The following is a 23743-nucleotide window of genomic DNA, read 5'->3' on the forward strand; positions in this document are numbered from 1 at the left end:
CCACAACTGGTGGACCCCACAAACTAGCAGGGGGTCTGTTACAGAAGATGTTGCCAGTGTTGGAAGGGGGTCAAACCAAGCAGATGTGTCCCCTCATTTTGAAGTGATTGGGGTCCCAACCTCTTCTAGAATCCTATCCTTGAACACAGCATCAAAAATCGTTGAACCGTTTTCAACAATCGACCTTGGTGAATTCATCCTGAATCTCTGAGTTGCACCCAGTTGGACTGGGACTCATTCAAACATCAAAGTCCTGCACACAATAATCATGATCATTAATAACCAGACATTACCGTTAATCCTTCAACCCTACCCTTAACCAAGATCTATTGTGAGTTGTGCTTAAATCGAGACCTCCTGGGAATCAGATGCACAGTCCACCCCAGGTATAAGGTGCGTTCAGAAACAAAGGAAAACCATTTCTGCACATTCTTCCCCGTCCAGGAAAAAATACCTGTATTTTTAGTTGGCAGTAGAAGTGTCGTGCATGTGGGAGCATGTGTGCGCGCATTGCGTGCAATGTCAGTGCAGTCTGGACCCTGTGTGGTCCAGGGAGGGAGTTGCATGTGTGGTCCTTCTTCAGCCCTGCTCATCTGTCCAAAGGCTGCTAACTGCCTGCTGAATGATCACAATTGTTTACTTTAGCTCTGTCTGCACCAGTGAGGTTCGCAATGCTGTCGTCCACCAGCTGGGCTGACTCAGGACCCGAAGTAGGACAGAGAATGCAAAAGCGGGGAGGGAGGGGGGGGCAGAGGGAGAGAGGGGGGGTGCCTGTGCATGTGCGTGTATATGCGAGAGAGAAGTTCCCAAAATGAAATGCAAAGGGAAGGCTTGATCCTACCAACAGGCTGTAGCATAAATCACAGCAGGCAGTTTATAGGCCTTTCCCCTTCCATCACGCTTTCCCCTCCCTGTCCCACAGCCCCTCGCTCCAGCAGAGCGGGCCCATAAATTTTCAGTGCTGAGTGCTGGCAGAGAGAGTTTTCATGTTCCTGACAGTGGCAATAAAAATATGCAGATGGATCCAGGAATGGGAGGGAAGGGATAGGAGAAGGTGCATCTGCGGATTGTCTGGTTTTCTGGGTGGGCAGTTGGCGGCAGGAACACGGTGCATCTGTGTTCATCTCCGTGTGTGCGTGCGTGCCTGCACAAGGACTGCGGGGGGGGGGGCGGTCTTCATCTGGTGATAACAGACATGTCCACCTGGGTAATCCATAAAACCTGGGGTGCTTGCTAGCCTATCCACATGTAAGCCTGCGACAGGTACCCCACTTAGCCTGTATTGCTGCCCTCACCATGATCTACTTTTGTATATTTATAAGGCTTTTTAACAACTTTTTAAAAATATTTTGTGGCTTTCTCTGGGTGTCCAGCCTTTAACACAAGGTGCTAGCTAGTTAATGAAATAAAACAATGCATGCCCATTGTCAGTGAATCCCATCAGGAACAGAGTCAATGCAATGAAAAACGGGGTGCAAAATACACATTGGGTCATGAGAGCTGAAATTATTACAATTTTGTAATTAAAGTTAAATAGGGATGGCACGCCCCAATCTTTTTTGGCACGTAAGCCAGGTAGAATGCAATGGCCAGGTGACCCACCCCTTGATCTTAAGGAACACTTCATCAATTAAATCTCCTGTGACACTTTAAAGATTAACTGATCTGTTGTGGTTGCCAGATGGCATAAGATCTCCCCTGCAATCCATTCCTTGGTCAGATATTTTGCAGGCTTTTATTGTAGCCTTGATTATTTTGAGTAGAAAGTGAGATACAGAAGAGCTAAACGAACAAAGCCAACAGAGCCCTGTTAAAATTGAAATCAGTTCAGTTTTAAGGTGCCGTAAGCTCAGCTGATTATATTCCAATAAACATAAATGGGTCTGCCATTTGGAATCCAAGGAACAGGGTCTATTTGCCGTGTATGAACTGAATTATAGTTTATTTTCAACTTTCAACATCCCAGCTTTATCTCCAAAAAGCTCCAGACAGCTGATGTACATGCCTGTGATCTTCCTCACAATCCTTTTTTTTTTATAATGACTTTATTAAATTTTAAAACAAAGAAATAAAATCTAACAGAAACTAATAAAGAAAGAAAAAGAGAACAGAGAGAACAGAAATAGAAAAAGGAATAACTCCCGACTTCTTTTACAACAGAAATAAGTAAAACTTACATTAAACCCTTACTTTAAGGTTACAACATAACATCCATTTTTTCTATTGTCAACTAATATTATTAATCATCAAATCCAGATATCATAATTCCATTCTTTTCTGTTTTACACAAAAAGTCTCAAAGGGGCTTATCTTCCTCACAATCCTGAATGGTAGTTTAGGCCTAAGATCATCCAGCCAACATCATGGAAGAAAAGGATTTCAACCTGTTCTCTGGAGTTTTATGCCAATATTGAGTATTGCAAACAGGAAAATACAGTTATGGAAGATATCCCAATGCAGTTTTAAGGAGAAGGCATTTCAAAAGTACATAGAAATTATAAGGAGTTGTCTTTTAAAATGCTCTTTCCCTCTCTCTTATTGTAATATTAGATCATCCATATGATGATCATTAAACTCCCTGGCTAGGTTCATGCAACAAACGCAATGTTGTTTTCACATAACATGGTATGTGCAGAAAAATAAATGCTATTACGTTATGCCTTGAACATTATGAGTTGCTTCCATGGCTGGGTTCCGACAACATTCTGCTCCACAAACGATCCAGCTCTATTTAAGTCTAATACAAACCCAGCTGACTTGGACTTTCCAAGAGTAACCCACGATTGTTGGATCTATAAATTAAAGAAAGTATAAACTGAAGTTCATCGTGTGATCAAAGGAAGGCGGCATTAGATGCTCCTGTAAATACCATCATTGCATGTGTATATTATGATTACATCAAGTTGTCCAATACATCAAGTTGTAAGAACAAGTAGGACTGTCTGATGTCTACTCATCCTTTTGTAAATGTATATTTCAAGAAATTCCTCCCAAAAGCACATGAAGGAGATTGCTTGGGGGGGGGGAAGTCTTCATTTAGGAGAATACACACTGTTGGGCAACTGTTTGGCACTATGTAAAATTAAGAAGTGAAGGAGAACCCAAAATGGCAAGCCATCGGTCAAAGGGAGGTTGTCTTGAGTGCACATCCCAAGAAGTGGACCCTTCCAAATTATGACTTGTTTGATTTCCAAGTCACCAGCCTAATGTTTTGCCCCCCCCCCCACCCCTGGGTAAGCCTCTGAAATTTGGTAAGCAAGACCAACGTCAGTGTCTCCGAGGGCATTATGTCAGTCCCAAGGTTATCTAATTTGCCTGCAGAGAAGGAAATAGACTCGGAGGACCCATGTCTATTTGCAAATTGGGGTAATGCTCTCATGGGCGCCAGCCTCAATACTTCCAAATAAGTCTTCTGACCCTTAAAATTAACCTCTAACGGCTGAGGTCGAAATAGGTTAAAAGTACACCACAGCCCTGGCTTGTTCATGATCGGTTCATCTCATGACAAGCCCTGGTTGTTTGAGGAGTTTGGGGATCTGCCCTTGCTTTCATTTTAATTTTATTTTCATTTACCTCCCCGCTCTGCCGCCACCCCCAGTGTCTCGGATCTCTGTAATCCGGCTTTGTGAAAATGAAAAAGTAAATTCTGGATGAAATTGTTAAAAGACAAAAAACAAAAACCTTAAGCACCAAACCAGAAATTTGGCAGGGCTGAGGGTGCGGGTGATATTTCCCAACTGTATTTGATTTGTGTTGACCCTGAAATTTGTCTTCATAAGTTTGGGGATACTTGAAGAAACCACCTTGCCTCTGAGCCAATCCAGAGTGCATTTTTCTTTCCATGTTCCCCTGTATTTCTAAGATCAAAAGAGTTTTGTTTTATTTCACCATCCCATCCCCTAAATTCCAAAGAAATGTTAGACGCAGCACCTCCTCTTAAAAATTAATCCAGAGAGACAATGGAGAGGCTTCTCCAAGCTTTATGAATTCCAGCACAGTATAAAGTATGATCAAACGCCAGCCCCATAACTCTAAATCTGAGTAAGGAGTTGAGGACAGTGTTAGATTTTATTCTGGCAGCAAACACTCTGCAATGAAACAAAGGTAGGATTGATGTCTAAATGTTAAATCTCAATTAAACTAGTGAACTGTTTCTGACCTGGGTCACTATATACAAGCGTCAGGAACTTGTGAGAGAGAAATATAACTGATGGACAATGGCTGTCCAGATGTTGTCTGTGTTTCCATGGATGACCAATTTTCATTGCTGGATTTTGGAATGGACAATCCTCCTCCATTTTCTTTCTCTGCTTGCTCACAGGGGTGAGGATGGCTTACGAAGCTCTCTGGACTTTCCCCAATTAATCAAAGGGAGCTTTTTCTCCAACTGAACTTTGGAGCGTTTCCCTTCCAAAGGACATGTGTGCCCCACAAATGCTATGGGACTCTCTTTCACCCCATTGATTAAATGATCATTCTCTGCCACACATTGCCTCTCTCTTTCGAAATGTATTTAAATCTGAGATCAATAATGGGAATAAAGAACCATAAAGCAGTTCACAAAGGGAAACATTATCCAGAAACTGTAGTCCATAATACGTTATGCATAACAGGAATTTGCACTGCATGGTGGGGGGTGGTTGAAAGGAAAGGGGCTATTTTGGCTCCTCTGTAGGACACTGCATCAGTGTTCAGCTGCTCCAGCAATACATATTAGCCTCAGGTTTTCCTGTCCTTGCAGTCAATCTGTATTTCAGCCAGCATTCAATCAGACCATCCTCAGAATGTTTTCAAGCAAGAACTAAGTGGATGTGAAATAATCACCTCTATTCATATGAAGAGCATCTGGAGGGGGTAGAATTAGCAAAATTCATCCAGCCCAAACCACTGAGTTGCATTTTGTTTTTAACAAACCAGTGGAGTCATCTGGATCCCGACTGGCTTGAAAGGAGGGTGAAAATGGCCCTCTTAGGCCATTTCCTCACCAGGCATTGCTAGAATCATACCATCACGCCAGCCCTCATAACTTTTATATTGCCAGGAGGATGATCAGGTGATGCTGAAGAGGTGATACATCATTAGCAAGGAAATAGGAACACTTAGGTTGGGAGCACTACACAATGACAGCCAGTTTGGTGTAGTGGTTAAAGGTACTAGATGAGAGGCTGGAAGACCATGAGTTCTAATCCTGCTTTAGGCATAAAAGCCAGCTGGGGGACCCTCGGCCAGTCACTTCCTCTCCCAGTCCTAGATAGAGGCAAGGGCATATCACTCCCAAAAAAAATGTTGCCAAGGAAAATGCATGGACTTGTACATGTAGTTGCCAGGCATTAAAACTAGCATGGAGGCACATGCACACACACACAAAGGCTGGGTTCTCACATCACACTAAGCCCTCGTCCATGTAATGGGAAAAAGGAATAACCGTGAGGAACAGGAGGAAGAGCCGCAACCGAGACAACAGTCAGATAAAAGAAACTTGAGTCTGGATCAGAAATGTAATTTGAGAAAGCGTCTCAGACAGGACCCTCCCTTGTTCTCATGAAGATAAAGGGAGGGAGGGGGGAAATGCATTAAGACTTGCAAGATTCTGTTACTATATCCTTATAATAAAGGTAGTATTAGCTCGGTGTCTAATGGTTTCCAGGTTTGGTCTACCTTGGAGGGTTGACTGTCTGTTGAATAAACTGCAACTGGCCTACACATCCTGACCATAATCTATGGAAAAAAGCTATCTATGATTGGTGCTTACATCACATTTCATTATGGTCCATTGAGTAAGCAACCATCAGCTTTCCTGCATCACACTAATCCACGGATTACTGGATAAGCCACCATTCACTGAGTTCTTGCATCATCATGCTAAGTCATGAGTAAGCCATTGGCTGGATTTTTGTATTACTTTAGCCAGAAAGCCCAAATTGGGGGATCAGAATGGTGAGCTTGACCCACAGAGCCACAGGCAATTCCAGAACCCATGCCCAAAGACCAGCGGAGGGGCAGAGAACAGTAAAGTGGTCCCCCAATTTCCACCCCACACAACAGGAGCAGCAGAGTCTGCACAAAACATTTCTGGTCAAGATTCATATTCTGGATGGTTTCTGGAGGTAGTGGATGGCCCAGAACTTGTGAAAAAAGTTCACTCAGATCTTCTGCCAGCATGGCAGGGGGGTAACTCTCTCTTTAGCAGTAGCAGCTATGGCACCAGGGATCAACCAAGGTGAGTACAGAAGTGACAAAGTGGCCTTCAGGCCAAGAATTTTTCCTCTGGTGCTTTTAGAGCACTCTGTGATTGGTTTAATGGTGCAACTATAATAATAGATCAAATAAAGTTGTCATTGTTCAATGCCCTTAAGCTGGTTCCCAATGAAACTAAAAACAGATGTTTATGATGACTTAATGTGCCCAATTTATTACCCCTTAGGGCTGAATCTCTTCATTCCAAGCAACTCAGATGGGGAAAAATGACACATTAAAAAAAATACCTTCAAAACAACTCCATAAAGCAAATGAGGGAAGGAGAGGCTGGTTTTGTGTTTTACACTAAGTTATGATTTGCTTAAACTACAGTGTGGTGAATTAACCCCCTTCACATGCATAAGGCTGAGCCATAAACTATGGCTTACCAACTATCATGACCAGGTTCACCCAATATGCTCCATCAACCCCAAGCTAATCATTTTATAGCTCAGGAGGATGTCCCAAACCAGCAGCCACATTCTAGTCATTAGTCCACCACAGGGTTTCTCCATCAGGGTTCCGTGGTACCCTCAGGTTCTGCAAGAGGTCACTAGGGGTTCCCTGGGAGATCACGATTTATTTTAAACATTATTTCAGATTCGGGCAACTTCACATTAAAGAGGTAAGTTCTTTATTTCTTTATTTTTAGTTTAAGAACATTGTTCATGCATCTGTACAGGCCTACCCATGAAACAAAGATAATGATTTTGTAACTTCTGGCCTATCTTTGAGCCTGAATGTGCAGGGCATCCCCGAGGCCTGGAAACTATTTCAAGGCTTCCTCCAGGGTCAAAAGGTTGAGAAAGGCTGGTCTACCACAATCAAGATCTCGCACACTATCCATGATACTAGAGCCAGGCTCTTTCTTAGGGATTATTATCATGCCGATAAGAACATCCATTTGAACAGCGCTGCACCCCCAAAAAGGTTTGGGGTAATATCATACGTTCATATTTACCCTTTAAAAAAACTAATTCATCTTCAACATATTGCCTAGTATGCTTTGGAAAGTGGAAAATGTAAACTTTCTGTTTCCAACCCATACCTTTATGGGGTTAGAAATAGAAAGCCTGCTTTAAAATAAATGGCTGAATCCTTCCTTTTCGAAGTCAAGTTCCCATCTCCTTTCAGTTCTTGTCTAGAGTTTCAGCCCAGGTTTTTTAAAAGGGGGAGGGGGGTACGGAGGGGAAGCCTGCTCCAATTTCACTGACACTCCAAGTATTTAAGTTGTTTGTATGGATATTGTGGTTTTACGACCATACAGGATCGTTTTGTTTATGCAGTTCTTATGGACTCAATCTATTAACTTTTATGGAGACATAGCTAAACTTGAGGATTATCAATAATCCAATTATACTAAACAGTACAAGTTATAAAAGGCGGGCAAGAAGAACTCACCCTGAAGTTGAAGATTGAGTTATGTGGGCAGATTTCAGAACATGTCTAGGTGTTGCAGTTAATAAACAGTGTCTTAAATTATGATCCAACGTGTGTGTCCCTGGGTTTTCTGTGAATCCCTCCTTTGCCTTCCATTTTTCCTGGGAAGTCTTTCTTTTAGCACACAGGCAACCCAGTAAAAAGCTAGATCGGGGTAAGGGAAAGAAATCAGTGCAATCAGCTCTGAGCTAATCTAAAAGAAAAATCAGTGGTGATGAAGGATGCTGTGCATTTTCTTTAACTGGCAGTAGACAAGAGATGGGCACCTTTTTGTGAATTGAAGGCCTTGAAGTACCTTAATGGGGCTGCTGCACTCACAAAACTGGGTTCAGCCAGGACCTGTAAGTGATCTTATTTAAGTCTAAGCTTACTTAAAATGTATTTCCATGCAACTAATAGGATTAGTCCCCATGCATTTAATAATGGCCTTTTGTCAGATAATCACTGCAGCAGGCACCACCTAGTCAACCTAAGCTGATCTTGAAAAAACTAACAGAGTCAAACATGGTTAGTTTTTGGATGACAAATTGAAAAAGTATCCCAAATGAAAGCAATGCAAACCACTTCCATAAGGTTGCCCAGAAAAATCATCCAGATGGGTCTATGAAGTCCCCAGGAGCAGCACTCTCCTCAAGGAAGACTTAACCTTGACCTTTGTCCCCTGAAAAGCAACAATTTTGTCACCAAGGCTTCAGGGAATGGGCCACAGCCCTGGGGTTTTCTAGTTCTGCAGAAAAGGTTCCAACTGGTGTGGTCACAGGGTAGAGTCAAAAAAATCAAGGTAGTAGCTGTGATAGTATGACTGAAGCTCAGGCTGATTTTTATGCATCTTAGCTACCATCTTGACTTTTTTGACCACACCCTCAGGATACCTCTGGTTCCAGAGAAGGGCCATGAGGCTGGAGCAAGCCACAGACCCATTTAGACCAGCCTTTTGTGTAAGAAAGGCCAACCAAGCGCTTGCAGGATGTGCAAAGGTGACCCAAAGCACTGGTCCCGGAAGGATAGCTAAATCCAGTGTATTGGCCTTATGAAAACAAGAATATACTGTTTGGAAAGCAGGTAAAAAATGTGTGTTATCTGGAAGCAGGAAAGTTCCGGTGGCTGCATCCAAATTTGTTCCCGGCTTCAAGCCACAGCTCATGGAATTCTCAGATTATCACCTTATTGGGAAGACATTGCAAGAGGCTGCGTGTGAAATCCGTGATTTTGGTTTCTCATTAGCCCCCCCCCCTTTCAGAAATATGATACTTTATGGGGTTTTACATTAGGTTCCTGTGTAGCATTATGCCTCTTTTCAGCCAAAGGTTTTCAAGATGAAAACCTTTATGAGCAAATTAAAATGCATCATAAAATCACTATCATAAAATTACAATCCCCCCCCCAAAAAAAGGAAGAGGCAGCTATCATGTCTGATCCAGACACAAGGATGATGAGGGCTGTCCACAGGGCATGGTCAAAACAGTCAAGATGGCAGCCATGATGGCAATCCAAGCTTGATTTTTTTAATGCACATTGTGGGCTTTTCACACCATCAACGCTGCCATCTTGACTTTTGTAACCATACCTTGCAGACACCCCTGGTGAAGGCATCTGGAATCCACGTTGTTCGTAGTGGGGTATCCATTTTTAGTTTTGCAACAATCCTGTTCAGGAATGATGATCAGCCCAGGGTTAACAGGCTGGATTTATTTATTATTAAATTGTACACTGCCTGACTCCCAAAGACTTAGAATAATAATTAATGACAATAATTAATTAAACTTGTATGCCATGTCATTAAACTTACACCCATGTCATTGCAATGTTCCCTCTGAGGTCTCACCAGAACCACAACTATACAATGTACTGTATAGTTGATTGATGCTTCATTGGTCTCAGTGAATCAGGTTCAGCTTGACTCCCTGGTGAAGCTTTTGGATGCCAGAGAAGCAGTTGGCACCTATTACATCTTCCTTCTGGACATAGCCAGGATGTCTTCTGGGGGTGGGGTTTTTTTTCCCCTTCTTTTTTTAAACTTCTTTTGTTGCAAGATCAATCTGAGAATTACCCCCTCCTTCTTCATTCTGTTCTCTCTGATCCTTTGCACACATTTTCAATTTCTGCAGAAAGGGACTGGAGAAAACCACTCAGTGATGAATGATTTCTCCTGCCGGCTGCAAGACGCCAGGTGCCCCAGTGCCAAGCTGGCAACCGCTACTTCCTTGCACTGTTTCTGCACTTATATGGTGAGAATATCCCAGGATTCCTGACATGATCTGAACTTCTGTGCATTTACTTGTGTTGGCTGAGACACACCAGCCCTCAGAAGCTTATGAGGGAAACAGAGCATGGATAGAATTGTTTAAACTGACTCTAATCCGATCCATGTCCTGAGATGTTATCACCTCCTTCTTGGAGATAATGCCAGCCCCATTCAAGAGAAAGATCAATTTGGATTCTTCCTGCATTCCAACAGCAATGAAGAGAACATCTGAGACTCCTGCAGAATGTGTACGAAGGAATCTGATTATAATTGCACTGGAGAGGGCAGGGGGGAGATCTGTCATTTTCAAAGATCAACAAAGAGATTTCATCGCTATGACGGAAGAGGCTCTGAGTAACCGCGATGCATCTCGCTTACCCATCCATGCAAAGCCATCTCTTGCGTGGAAAGAAACAGAGGCAGCATTTCTCTCCCTAAACTTCCAGTTGGGAATCGGACTAAAATAAATGGGCCCTCAATCAGCCAGAATGTACCAATATCTGAAAGACCCTCCAGAATTAAACAATGGTTCAACACAGCATGAAGTGATTAATTTCTCTGATCAGAGACCCTGGGAAATGTTGGGTCCGCTTTGACTTAGTCACAGCTCTTAGATCAGTTGCCAAGATTAGAAAACTATAGCCAGCGAAATGGAACTCCAGGCTCAAACCTCACTGAAACTTCGTCGAATTTCTGCTTCCTCTAGGGGAGACCTGTCAGCCTTCTATCCAGATCCAGATAGCTGGTTTGCTCAATCCCACTGGGATTAAGATCTGACCGTGTCCAGGGTTAGCATTTCAGGCAAACTCAAAATGTGGCTCAGTTGATCATGGCTGTAATCGCTTAGTCTAAACTGTAAAATCGAACCCTATTGTCCATGTAGGCTTTGCGGAAAACATTGCAGGAGCAATTTGTATTGCTTTCTAGGACGTTCTGCTTGTTTTCATTGGTTTAAAAACTTTCCAACCTAGCCTACAACTTCAGAAGTTCCTAGTGGTATTTTGCTGTTGTTTATTCATTCAGTCGCTTCTGACTCTTCGTGACTTCATGGACCAGCCCATGCCAGAGCTTCCTGTCGGTCGTCAACATCCCCAGCTCCCCCAGGGACGAGTCCGTCACCTCTAGAATATCATCCATCCATCTTGCCCTTGGTCGGCCCCTCTTCCTTTTGCCTTCCACTCTCCCTAGCATCAGCATCTTCTCCAGGGTGTCCTGTCTTCTCATGATGTGGCCAAAGTATTTCAGTTTTGCCTTTAATATCATTCCCTCAAGTGAGCAGTCTGGCTTTATTTCCTGGAGGATGGACTGGTTTGATCTTCTTGCAGTCCAAGGCACTCTCAGAATTTCCCTCCAACACCACAGTTCAAAAGCATCTATCTTCCTTCGCTCAGCCTTCCTTATGGTCCAGCTCTCACAGCCATATGTTACTACGGGGAACACCATTGCTTTAACTATGCGGACCTTTGTTGTCAGTGTGATGTCTCTGCTCTTAACTATTTTATCCTAGTGGTATACCATCCAATTATTAACCAAGGCCAACCCTGCTTAGCTTTGGGGAAAGGAGCTACCACCCAGCTGGGCATCTTGGTCCAGCTTGGTCCATGGCCTAATCCTACAAATTCCACTCAAACAGCACATACAATGTGTGGTCAAACCAAAGACTAAAAGCAGAGAAATGATATGGCTGTAAAAATCATATTCTAAATCCAGCATCACTGACAATTGTCAGATAAACCACCTTAGGCCTTCACAAGCCAAGATGTAAGTCAAGCAAGCCATCCTTGGAAGTGAGACCAGAAGTGGAAGGAGATAAGACTGCAGCTGCTCAGCAGAAGAGGAGCTAATAGGGGGGACTTCTGGGAACTGAAGTCCACAGATCTTAACATTGCCAAGGTTGAGAAATACTGATCTAGGCTCCTGAAAAACCTTTCTATGATTCCCCCTACAGTCCTCTGAAACTGGTTACCCACTTGTACTTTCTAGCACATGAGAAGAAGCACGTTATCAAACTCATCACTGGAGAGGAGCCATATGAACAATGTTCCATTTTAAATAATCTCTCCTGCCATGCCATTTAGAAGACAGGGTTCAAGGCATCCAAAAACGCAGAACTGAAGCGCTTTGTAAAACATTGCAGTTAAAAAAAAACCTCCAGTAGATAAAACACAATGATTGCTTTTAAAACTTGAAGAACAAAGGGGCTCATCAAGGATCATCAAAGCTGGGAGAACAGCTGATTAAAAACCAAGTCTGGCCACATAAAATTTCACTCTCTTTGGGACTCTACCAGATATATTCCACTTGGTAGACCCAAAGCCTGTCACAGCAGGAAACTCAGACAGAAACATGATAAAATCCCAAGGTTAGATCTTCAAACCGGAAGGTCCTTTAACTTGGGGTTCTCCAAATGTGTTAGGACTATAATTCCCAGTTACGAACTAGCAGATCTCTGGGAACTGTAGTATCAATACTTCATTCTGGAGGGTCAAGGTGCCTAAGTGAAGAAATGTGACCTGGAATTAAGTGCAGCTCCAGACAAGGTTCCAAGAGTGCCTCTTTTGGGGGAGATGGGCGGTAATTAAATTTGAATAATAAATAAATAAAATAAATAAATAAAGAGAAAACCTACAGTACATGACAGTTTCTCAACCTTGGCAACTTGAAAAGGTGCAGACTTCAACTCCCAGAACTCATGAATTCAGATTCAAATTCTGGGAGTTGAAGCCCATAGCACTTCAAGTTGACAAGGCTGAGAAACACTGCTCTGTGATAAGACACCTTTTTTGAGCTGGCAAATGGCAAAACTGCTTTTTTTTAACAACAACAAAAGCTTTGCTAGACTGAGGACTAGATCCCTAAACAGACCGAAATGCTTTTAATTTAGAGCTTTAGGGGAAAGATATTTGCGGCAAAGGAAGAATCTGCCACCCACCATCCTTGCTGTGGTGTAAGATTTCCGTGGTTGCCTGCTAAGAGAGACAAGCGAGCAAATTAAAAGATTCCATGCTACAGAAATGAAATTCCCAATTGATGCCTCATTTTCAGTGGAGTTTCCTTTTTACCCAGCTGCCTGAAATAGGGCTTTAATTTAACATCTACTAGCAGTTTTTCTTCCCTTCAGGGTTCTTGTTTTCAAATAATTGCCAGGACTTCTTGATTTTTTATTTTTCCAAGCTCACTTCTGACTATTTTTATACACCTGGGGACCTATAATTCACTTGAAAATTTTCCTGCCCCCTCCCCAGTGAAATGCATCGGACTTGGCATCACGCCCATACATTCCAGCAGGGCTTAGGGGACATGGGGGGGGTGCCCAATTCCAACTGTGGTTGTGACTGTCACTTATTAATCTCCCAGGGCCCAATAATTACAGCGTTGGCTGCCACCCAGAGATCTCTCTCTTGGTCCACAGTTTCTGGGAGCGATGATCAATCTTGTCAAGGCAGGCAAATACTTGGCATTCTCTCTTTGGCAGCTGCCCCACTGAAACACCAGGCTTCCTTCTGTACCCAGAGGAGGAGATAGGAATCCTGTGATAGACATATCCAGACAGATGCTAAAAGAACTTGGGGTCTTCTCGATGTTCAAATTACATGGGAGCAGGGAGGAACTTGCCTTCCCACCTTTTGCAGGGCCCTTCCCTTAACTGTGGAAAGCTGGTGAGTTGGGTTTTGGCCACCCAGCATCTGTTCAAGGGATCTAAGCCCTCCTGATTGAATCTCTCTACCGTAGTTTGGTGACTGGGTGCCTGACACACGTTGGTCTCCACGCCTGCATTGTTCTGTCTATCCCAGCTGTTTGGACAAATCTGTTCAAGTTCAAAGTTAGAAACAGGGCTGGCAGCCACTAGGAGAAGGAGAAGGAGAAGGAGAAGGAGAAGGAGAAGGAGAAGGAGAAGGAGAAGGAGAAGGAGAAGGAGAAGGAGAAGGAGAAGGAGATATAGGTGACTAAAGCCAGAAGGAATCATGCTGGGACATTTGTGTATGTCCTCATTGCCACACGAGTCAAAAAGACACCCACATGTTGAGTTGGACTTCTAGTGATTCCATGGATATGTCTTTGTAGTTTACTTGGCAGTAACACAAAAGGGATTTGCGATTTCTTCCAGGTTATTTTTTTTCCAGTCTAGTTTTGCCATTTTATAATGGTCTCCCAACCAAGTATGAACCAAGCCCGGTCCTACTTCCCTTTTTAAAATCGTCCAAGGTTAGCTAGATACTGCCCCTGAACTGGGCAAGGTCAGGCTTGACTCCACAGCCATGGAATTTTCTTAGCAAGAAGACAGAAGAGTCCTAACACTGCCTTCTTCCAGAATATTTTTGTTCCTTTTTTGGACCTCCTAATCTAGCCTAGAGTTTTGGTGGTCTCCCATCCAAAAACTAACTAGGGCTTGTTAGCTTTTTCCCAATCATCCAAGGCTGGCTAGCTACCTGCCTACTTAGGTATCCCCATAGAGATTGATAACCAATCTGGTAAGATTTGCTTTGAAGGAATGCCACACAGGAGCCATCAAGCAAATACTCATGCCCCCTCCCACAATTACCCACTGCAGTTTTTTTAGAAGAAACCCTAATTTCATACAAAACTGCATTACAGTGGATTTCTTGTGCCCAGCTGGGCATAAACATTTTGATGTAAAGCGTCATTTTTGGACCCCCCCCCCACACATCCAGTGGACATTGGCTGCTGACCCTGGCCTCTTTTGTGATGCAGTTGTTTCTTCTTAATGGTTTTCCATGTTGAGGAAATAGGGGAAAGGGGAAGAGATGCTGAATAGTAACCCAACCTGCACTGGGGTGGGGGGAGGAGGAGGTTTCGCAAGGGGGAATCAAAAAAGTCAAGATGGTTGCCACAACCACACAATAGAACCCATCATCTTGACTTTGGTCTCCACTACCACCCCCAGACACCCCTGAACTGCATGTGCGCAGCATGTGCTACAAAATCCAAAAATTACACACACACAGAGACACACACACAAAGAATGAAGAGTGGATTCTTAGCCAAGTATGGAATCAGAACCAAAATCCAGGGAGGTAATTTTGGAAACATTTCCTTCATCTTCCACATTGCATCAGTACAATGACGTACGTGGCTGAAACATGCCTGCAACTTTCAATGTCCTTCTTCTGCTCCGGAAGACATTTTTTGCTGTTTGCTGTTTCTTTGCTTGTTTCCCAACAGTTTTAAAGCCACTTATGCAGTCTGGTAGGGATTTACAAGAGGCAAACAAATTAAATCCCCCAAAAAATGTCCCTTGCAGAGACTAGATTAATGCTAGTGACTGCTTCCTTTTGCATTCTCTCTCTCTCTCACACACACACACACACACAGAGTGTTGCACACGTGAACATGTGCGCACTTCTATCCCAAATGTGCAGAGCAAGAAACTCCAATCAGAAAAACAAGCTTGAAGCCAACACTTATCAACCCATCTTCTTCCAGATTTATGCTACAGTGTAAAACTGCATCATTGGCCGAAACGGATATGAGTTAGCTTACCACAAAAGTTTTCAGTAATGATATTAAGAATGTCATTTCTCAGGGAAAGTAATGACTGTTTTTTGCTCCACTACACCATTAGAAGAATTAGTAATTTGAGAAACCTCGTCTTCGCAAAGACACAGATAGAGCGGACAGAAACTGCGCGCCAGCCATCCCTGGGAAGGGGGGCCCAGCCTGCGCTGGAGGCAGCCTCTGCTCGTTATAATTAAGGAGCTAATTAAAGGCCAGGATATGTTTCAAGTGGGAAGGGATGGTGCTTCTTTTGGTGTAATGTGGAGTAGGGATGAATCTTGCCTGCTTTTTCCTATTTCTTAGCTCTGGATTTGTTCCTCTGGGTCAGTGAGTACTTACAGTACGTGTGATCTCTCAAATGCTGACCCAAGCAACTTGCATCATATGGGTCCACTGCAGCCTTGATTCTAATTTCAAAATCCAATTCAAATTGAATTCAAATTGCTAGACAGAGTAGTCTCTGCCCTGCCGTTTGGGGGAGAAGGAAAAGGTGTCCAATGGGGGGAAAGAATTGTCGGGGAGAATAAGTGGCCATATCAAGAGCATCTGCAGGAGGGGTCAAAAGATCTAGATCAGGGTTTCTCAGCCAGGGTTCCGTGGCACCCTAGGCTTCCGCGAGAGGTCACTAGGGGCCCCCTGGGAGATCACAATTAATTTAAAAATGTATTTCAAATTCGGGCAGCTTAACATTAAAGAGGTAAGTTTCATTCTTTATTTTCAGTTTAAGAACACTGTTCATGCATGTATACAGGCCTACCCATGAAACAACTATACTAATTTTGGAACTTCTGTCCTATATTTGAGACTGAATGTGCAGGGGTTCCCCGAGGCCTGAAAAATATTTCAAGGGTTCCTCCAGGGTCAAAAAGTTGAGAAAGGCTGATCTAGGCGATGGCAGCAACCCTGCGATCAAAGCCCATCTCCTTTTTTACATGCATTGTGCATGCAGCACACAAGTGCAAGGCTTTAAATGTATGGTCATCTTGACTTTTTGGACACCCCCTCCCCCAACCTATGAAGTGCCATCCCATTGTTCCTAGACCCTCAAGGCCTTTAGAAGAGCCTTTTCCACCTTGGTGGCCTGCAAATGTGTTGGGCTACGACTCTAGTTTAGTCAGAGCTGCAGAGTTGTTCCCCAGCTTGATGCAGAGAAGATGGGCTTCAACTCTACCTCTCCAAGCACTAGGATACACTCCCTCCTCCAGCTGGTAAAATGTCATAGGGTCTTTGTATTTAGAAGCTTGGATTCCCCAACCTGTGGATGTGCAGCCTACAAGCCACATCATCAACCTCATAGAAGATGCCAGGTTGGGGGAGGCTCATTAGCCTAGTCATGAAAGGCTGAACCAGTCCTGTATTTTCCATTGATATGTCGTACCCTTTTGGGAACCTAGTGCAAGTTGGAGTTCTCCCCAGTCATTCCCATAACTTTGTGAATTGGCATGGTAGATTCCATCAGAATTCCACCCTGGAGGGAAGGGGGGGATGTTACAGGGATGTGTGGGCGATTCTGAAGAAGCTACTTTCGAGAAACATGACTAATTGCACCCATCTTTTCTCCATGTGTCATGCAAGGACAGACAGATTTAGTTTTGTTTTGCGTGTTGTTTGGTCTTAAACAGGATGTTAATTTCTTTCCTAAGTTCAAGAAGTCACTGGGGGGTGAGAGAGCCCTTGGACCTCCAACCAGTTTTAGCATCATACAGATCAAATGCAGTAGCCAGTACCTGCTTGATAGAAAGCTAGTTCTCATTTCATATTTTGTTTTCGTTTTTTTTCTTCATTCCGTTGATAAGGCCACCTACTTGCAAACGACTCAAGAGACAAAGAAGATTTAAAACCTCTCATAACAATAAAATAAGAACGGGATCCTCCACAGGGAAACCAAAACCTTAAAATCCTATAACAGTTCGTTTGAGATCTGCATATGTGAGCCTGACTGGGGTAAACTGTAGGGGCGATTCAGAAATATGATTTGTATTTTTATTCATTTTCTTATCTAATTTGTTTCTTTTCTTTTATTTTTACACACAGTCTTATTGATGTTTTATATTTTATATCCTGTACTCTGATAAGGCCTAATGGCTAATCAAATATGTATGTATGTATGTATGTGTATATATATATATATATATATATATATATACACATACCATATATGTGCACACACACACACACATGCTGTATATATCCTTATATTTAATGCAATATTTTATATTGCTCTCCATATTAAATTGGTCAGATCTTCTACATAGATGAACAATGATTAACTTCTTTGCGCATGCTGAATGTTTTGTATATTTGTAATTAAAATTATTTTTATAAAGAACAACCTGATATCAACCACAGCAAGAAAACATCTTGCACTGTACCTTTATTTTTGCAGGAATTTACTTGCCACATGCATGCATTTATCTGCACTTCCTTGGGTATGTTAAATATTGCATACATACACGGAGTGTTTCTCATATCTGGGTTCCGTTCCATGTCAGCCATAGAGCAAGTCACTTTTTTTCAGAAGAACTTACCTTTCTGGGAAGTTGTACACACACACACACACACACACAATGGGGAAACACAGCCACCTTTTTGTCATTAGGTGCTTCCTGTTCAAAAAGGTACTCCTTTCTTTCAAAGAGAAAGAAACCCGTTTCAAATCATTCATACCAAACTCATCCATGAATTGTAAACATCTACCACTTTGTTCTTTCCCTATGTTCAAAACTTCTTCTCCCCATCTTCTCCCCTTCTGTCAGGAGCACACCCAGTTTGTGAGATGAACTCAACACTCAGATGTGAGTCCAAAGAATAATACAAAGCAGAAGGAATAACCCAGATAAGACATCGCCATTGAAGCAGATTAAAAATACATCAGATCCAGAGTCCTGTTTCCCACAGTAGTTAGATACTCCTGGAAAGGGTAGGTGAAAATAATATAAACAAACAAACAAAAACATTATTTACAATGAACTCCTTTTAGGGAGCAGTCCAACCATCACCAGAATTAACAAGGACAAACTAACAAGACTGAAAATTACATGAAAACAGTAAGACCTTCTATGGATCTGTTAACCAGCCATCAAAAGCTCACTGAAGAATTCTTTGGCTTAGCACCTCTTGATGCACACTTTTTTTTCCTATTTTTTTCTTCTAATAAAGAGCATCTGGGGATACATGAAAGGAGGAAACACCACTATCCAGCCTTATGCAGAGGTGGACTGCTCTAAAACCTGGAAGCTTTGTGGTTATGGATACTACACCAGGCAGCAAACTCCACAGCCTAACTAGTCCTTGTGAAGAGGGGAAAACTCTCTTCTGTGCCTTGAACCTTTTGATGCTCAATTACGTTGCCCGGTCAAAAGTCTTATCTTATAGCAGAGGGACCTAAATAGATTAGATGGATGATCCATGCATCAGTGGGAAGGATAGATAATCTCATGTACACTGTGGCATCGTTGTGCAAATGCATGAATTACGTGATCTGCATCAGTCACATGCATGATGTTGGTGTGGCTTGTGCTGCATGTGATGGAATCATGGCTTGCAGGAGAGACCTGGGTAATTAGAAGGATAAACAGACAGAAGGACAGTCCAAGTCCTCAACCTGTCTCACCTGCCATATTTTGATAAGCCTCACTTAGGTCCAGTTGTTCTCTAAACTGAAGAAACCCAGCTGTGACCGCTTTTCGTCATTGCTTTACAGCAGGTCTCAGATCTCACCAGCAGCTTTTTGCTGCACCTTTCCAATATCCTAAAAACGTTGCCTGCTTGAGGAATGAAATATTCCTCCTGCTTAACAAAATATTGCCTTATCTTTAAGGCCAGCCTAAGCTTAGAGGCATACTAAAACCAGAAGCAGATTTATTATCATAATGAATGTGGGAATCCAGCAACCAGATGACACCCACAATTACATTAGATTGCCCCTAACATTAACTGGCAGCCTATATATTTAAAGAGTAAATATTTAAAGTTGCGTGCCTCTAATCTTATATATTATATATCTTAATTCTTGCCAAGTTCATGATCAGAACAATGGGTTGACACCTGCAAGGAAGAGTAGATGATAACTTCTGGTGACTGTCTCAGAGCAAATGCAAGTGGCCTGGATTGATGAAATGACACTGAGGGCAAAGCAGAGAGTCCTTGGCTGTTGGGCACCAGGGAGCAGGCCTGGAAATTAGAAACAGCCATAGGTGCCCAGGGTAAGCTGTAATGTGGTCATGTGCATCACGAGGTCATCATGCAAATATCATAAATGAGGCCATTGTCATTGTTTGCTTCAGGATGCATATGCCATCACTTCCTGTTGGCCTTGGTGGCCCCTTCCAACTCTAGAATTCTCTGCAGGTGTGTCCTCAGGTTATGTCAAACAAAGTCGCAATGGTGTGTGTGATGGGGTGATGCATATAAAAAACAAGAGGAGCTTTGATTGCACTTTCCCAGTCACCATCTTGACTTTTATTGACCACTCCCTGCAGGCAGTCCAGATTCAATGAAATGCAAATTCATTAGGTACCCATACATTTGATTATAAGAGGCTGGATAGGTGTTGCCCAGTCTTTAAAGCCCAATGTCGTTCACCCCCTTTATATCACCTCTCCCATTCTTCTATCCTCCTTTCTCAGTCCATAAAAGCCACTCTCCAGTTGCTTGTTTGTTGTTCTCTTTCAGGGCAGTAGCTTAACCTCACTCATCTGCAGCAAAACACACCAAAGGCACATAGTTGGAGTTCACACACCAGACTAAACCTAAACTCAGATAACAAACCATAGTTGTTGTCTTCTCCTAACACAGAAGGCTCAATATAATGCCTTTACATGCTACTTTGCACAGCATGCAAAGACAAAGGTTGGGTTCCCATCATCATAAACCACAAACAGCCCAAATCGTTTTAGCCTGATCGGCTGTTTTGTGTGAACACAGCCACAGTGAGTTTCTGTCTGTTCTCCTCTCCTCAACCCACCCATCTTGGATCTCTCCCAGCTGACTTCGTGCAATCTCCATGCTTCCCCCTTCTACAGAACAACAATGGGGAGGGCGGGGGGCTTCCTTTGCTTTCTTTTTTGGGAGGGTACAAGCATCTAAGAATGCTTCAGAATAAAAGCACTGGCACCCATTTTTAGTTCGTCAGAATTTTTCTAAAAAAAAAACTTAATTAAAAATTTTTTTTAGGAAAAAGCCACAGGTCTCAGCAGAGGACTTCCCAGGACAAGGGAGTGTCTCTAGGAATAAAGAAGTTGACTAAAGACTGAAATTATCTTTCCTGGGGTATAAGGAGGCTCACAGACAAAGTCAAGACAGCATCACTCATTTCCAATATTTAGATCAGGGTTTCTCCACCAGGGTTGTGTGGCACCCTAGGGCTCCATGAGAGATCCCTAGGGGTTCCCTGGGAGATCACGATTTATTTAAAAAATTGTTTCACATTTGGGCAACTTCACATTAAAGAGGGAAGTTTCGTTCTTTATTTTCAGTTTAAGAACTCTGTTAAAGGATATATGCAGGCCAACCCATGATATAAGAATTTTGTAACTTCTGGCCTATCTTTGAGCCTGAATGGGGAGGGGTTCCCCAAGGCCCGAAAAATATTTCAAGGGTTCCTCCAGGGCCAAAAGGTTGAGGAAGGCTGGTTTAGAGGGAATTTTCCAAGTTTAGCAGAAGCTGTTGTTACAGGAAAAATGGGAGGAGGGTGCACCATGTAGCCCTCCCAAGCTACTACAAAGGGCAGAATATAAATCTAATAAATAAATAAGATAAAATAAAATAAAATGAGGAAAAGACTGTAAGTACCCTAAAGGGGCCGGGATTCTGAAATTGAGAGGCGAGGAATGAGGCATCTTTCAGCCACAATATCTCGTTAAAGGTCCCACATGCTTTTTCTTTGATTCTTAAAATGTGAAGTGTGCAACAAGGTGCCCAGTCTCATAGTTGTGGGCGTGTGGGCATTTTAAAGAATAAGTCGAATCTATTTTTGGGTTCAGTCCAAATCTGACTTTAGAATGTGGTTTCTCTGACCCTCGTATCAGCTTTCTTGGCTAGTAGAGAGTAAAAGTTTAGTCTCAGAGAGCAGAGAATATCTCCTTTTCATTAGGGAGGCTGTTTATTAGTCTAAAGTTCACCGTCTGATTTATCGATTTAAGCTTCTCTAGAATGATTGACCGCATCGGACAACACACCAGTGTTTCTGTCATGCGCTTCCATTTGAAGTGTTTACAATATTTTTGATTTACACCTTCCAGGTGTTCCTTTGGAAAATATCACCCGCATTTGGTTTACACATTTTTTACAATATATTTGTGAATGCCATTAAACTTCCAGATTCATAACACTTTGACATTCCAAAGCCTGCTGGTCAAGTAGAAAAGAAAGGGGGGCGGGGGGGGGGGAAGAGTCATCCGTTGACTTTTAAAAATGCAAGTTAATTGATTGGTTGTATTAGTTAAATCCTTAAACTGCATATTTTAGATTAGAAGAAGTTGCCCAGAGCTTCCAAAAAACAGAGGGTGAGCTTTGGGTGAAGATCTGTGGGTGATAACTTGAAGATTTTAAAAGAAAGAAGTATTAGGTTGCAACCTTATTTTACTATCTTTTTACATTCAGTTTAACACACACCCGCACACACACCAGCCGCTGCCACCACCACCGCTACCACCGTCCACTTGTGTTCATCTATGAATTTGGGTAAATTCATATTTTTTTAAAAAAATAAATGAAACAAAATTATCTCACAATGATACTAGCTAAATTTGTCATTAGTGGTTAGCTATTATTTTGTAGTTTGGTCTTTTTTTTTTTTTTTTGGTAACTCCTGGACAAATTTGTTAGGATAAGATAAAAGATGGAAGAAAAACCTCAGGCTACAGAGGGATGACCTTAACGTGTGGATCCCCTGAAAAAATTCAAAGAAACCAAGAACATTTTACCCCAAAATCTATGTTCTTAAACTGTACTGCAAACAGGCTATTTATTGCTAATTTGGGGGCTAAGCCCTATAAGAAAAAGAAGGGAAGGGAAGGAAGGAAAGGAAAGGAAAGGGAAGGGAAGGGAAGGGAAGGGAAGGAAAGGAAAGGAAAGGAAAGGAAAGGAAAGGAAAGGAAAGGAAAAGGTTTATTTAAGATCCGCAATCTGGTTACAAGTTTTCCTTTTTTTTTTTCTTTTTAATCTGAATCCTGAGTTTATTGCTTGCCTAGCTCCAATCAGTCCTAAAAGGAAACGGGGGGTTATCCAATATTTTGGATCGGAGACTCTTATTGAGTGAACATGTAATTTGAACGGAAAAGCTATTAATACCATTGGAGGGGCGGGAAAGGGGGGAAAATCTTGCCAGTTGCCAATGCCTGTTAAATGGGCAGATTAGCTGTCTTTCTTTTGCTTTTGCTTTCTTTCTTTTCTTTTTTTTAACGTATAAACATCTGAAAGCCGTTTCCTGTGTGGAGGTGGGGGGAAGCTAGGTGGATGACCTCAGGGAAACGTTCTACGAAAAGCAACAAATGTGAATTGAACATTGTGGGTTGGAGGGACAGACGCACGCTTGGTGGTCTTGTTACATTATATAGATGGGAGGGAGAAAGAAAGAGTGCGCCAGTGCAGGAACGGGGGAAAACAAAAAAATAAACATTTACCTTCTAACATTCCAGGAGGGCACTGCCAATTTTTTCTCTGCTCTGGAAACTGTTAGCGGCTGTCACTGCAGATGCAACCTGGGCTTGAAGTAGGCACTTTGACCGAGTCCAAAAGGAAGGCTTCCCAATCCGCCTGCTGACTTTCTTAACTTCAGGCCGTGAGTTTACCTCCCCGCTGCGGACTCTGTGCGCCAAAGCCAGCGTGCGGCGTCTACCCTCCGACACACGGTGCAGCTTTGCACCGAGGGGAAACACTAGCAAAGACTCATTCCCATTTGTGGAAGGAAAGTCAACAGCGGGAGTGAGCGTGCGAGAGCAGTTGTGCTAATAATAACCCCCAAACAACAGCTGTGACACATTGTTGATTATAGCTTTTCTCAATCAGGCCTATATTTTGGCACTGGACATTAGAAAGAATGGGATGGATGAGTGCTTCTGGACTTGGTCATTACCCGTTGGGGAACTAATGCCGTGCCTCTGTTTCTGAAAGATTACAGAGGTAGGGCAGATGTTCCCTGAATGTTGGGTTAAAAGCAGACTGGGTTAGGAACAAGTAGGAAACCGCATCAAAGCCATTGATATACAGAGGTAAGCAGATAAAGGAAGACAATGGTCTGGTTTTACCACCAGCTCCGTATTCTCTGGTCTCAAAGCTATTAAACCCAACTCTTTGCAAGGA

General features: G+C 42.7%; 1 long non-coding RNA gene across 1 annotated transcript in view; it reads right to left on the bottom strand.

Moving 5' to 3' along the window:
• LOC134503877 (uncharacterized) overlaps positions 1–23362 on the bottom strand; it is a 47211-nt gene extending 23849 nt beyond the window's left edge. Inside the window, exon 1 of the long non-coding RNA XR_010068601.1 lies at positions 23065–23362. This is a non-coding gene — a long non-coding RNA (uncharacterized LOC134503877). The remainder of the gene's footprint in view (positions 1–23064) is intronic.
• Positions 23363–23743: the final 381 nt, after the last annotated feature.

Source organism: Candoia aspera, chromosome 11 (assembly GCF_035149785.1).
Source record: "Candoia aspera isolate rCanAsp1 chromosome 11, rCanAsp1.hap2, whole genome shotgun sequence".
Lineage (NCBI taxonomy): Eukaryota > Metazoa > Chordata > Lepidosauria > Squamata > Boidae > Candoia > Candoia aspera.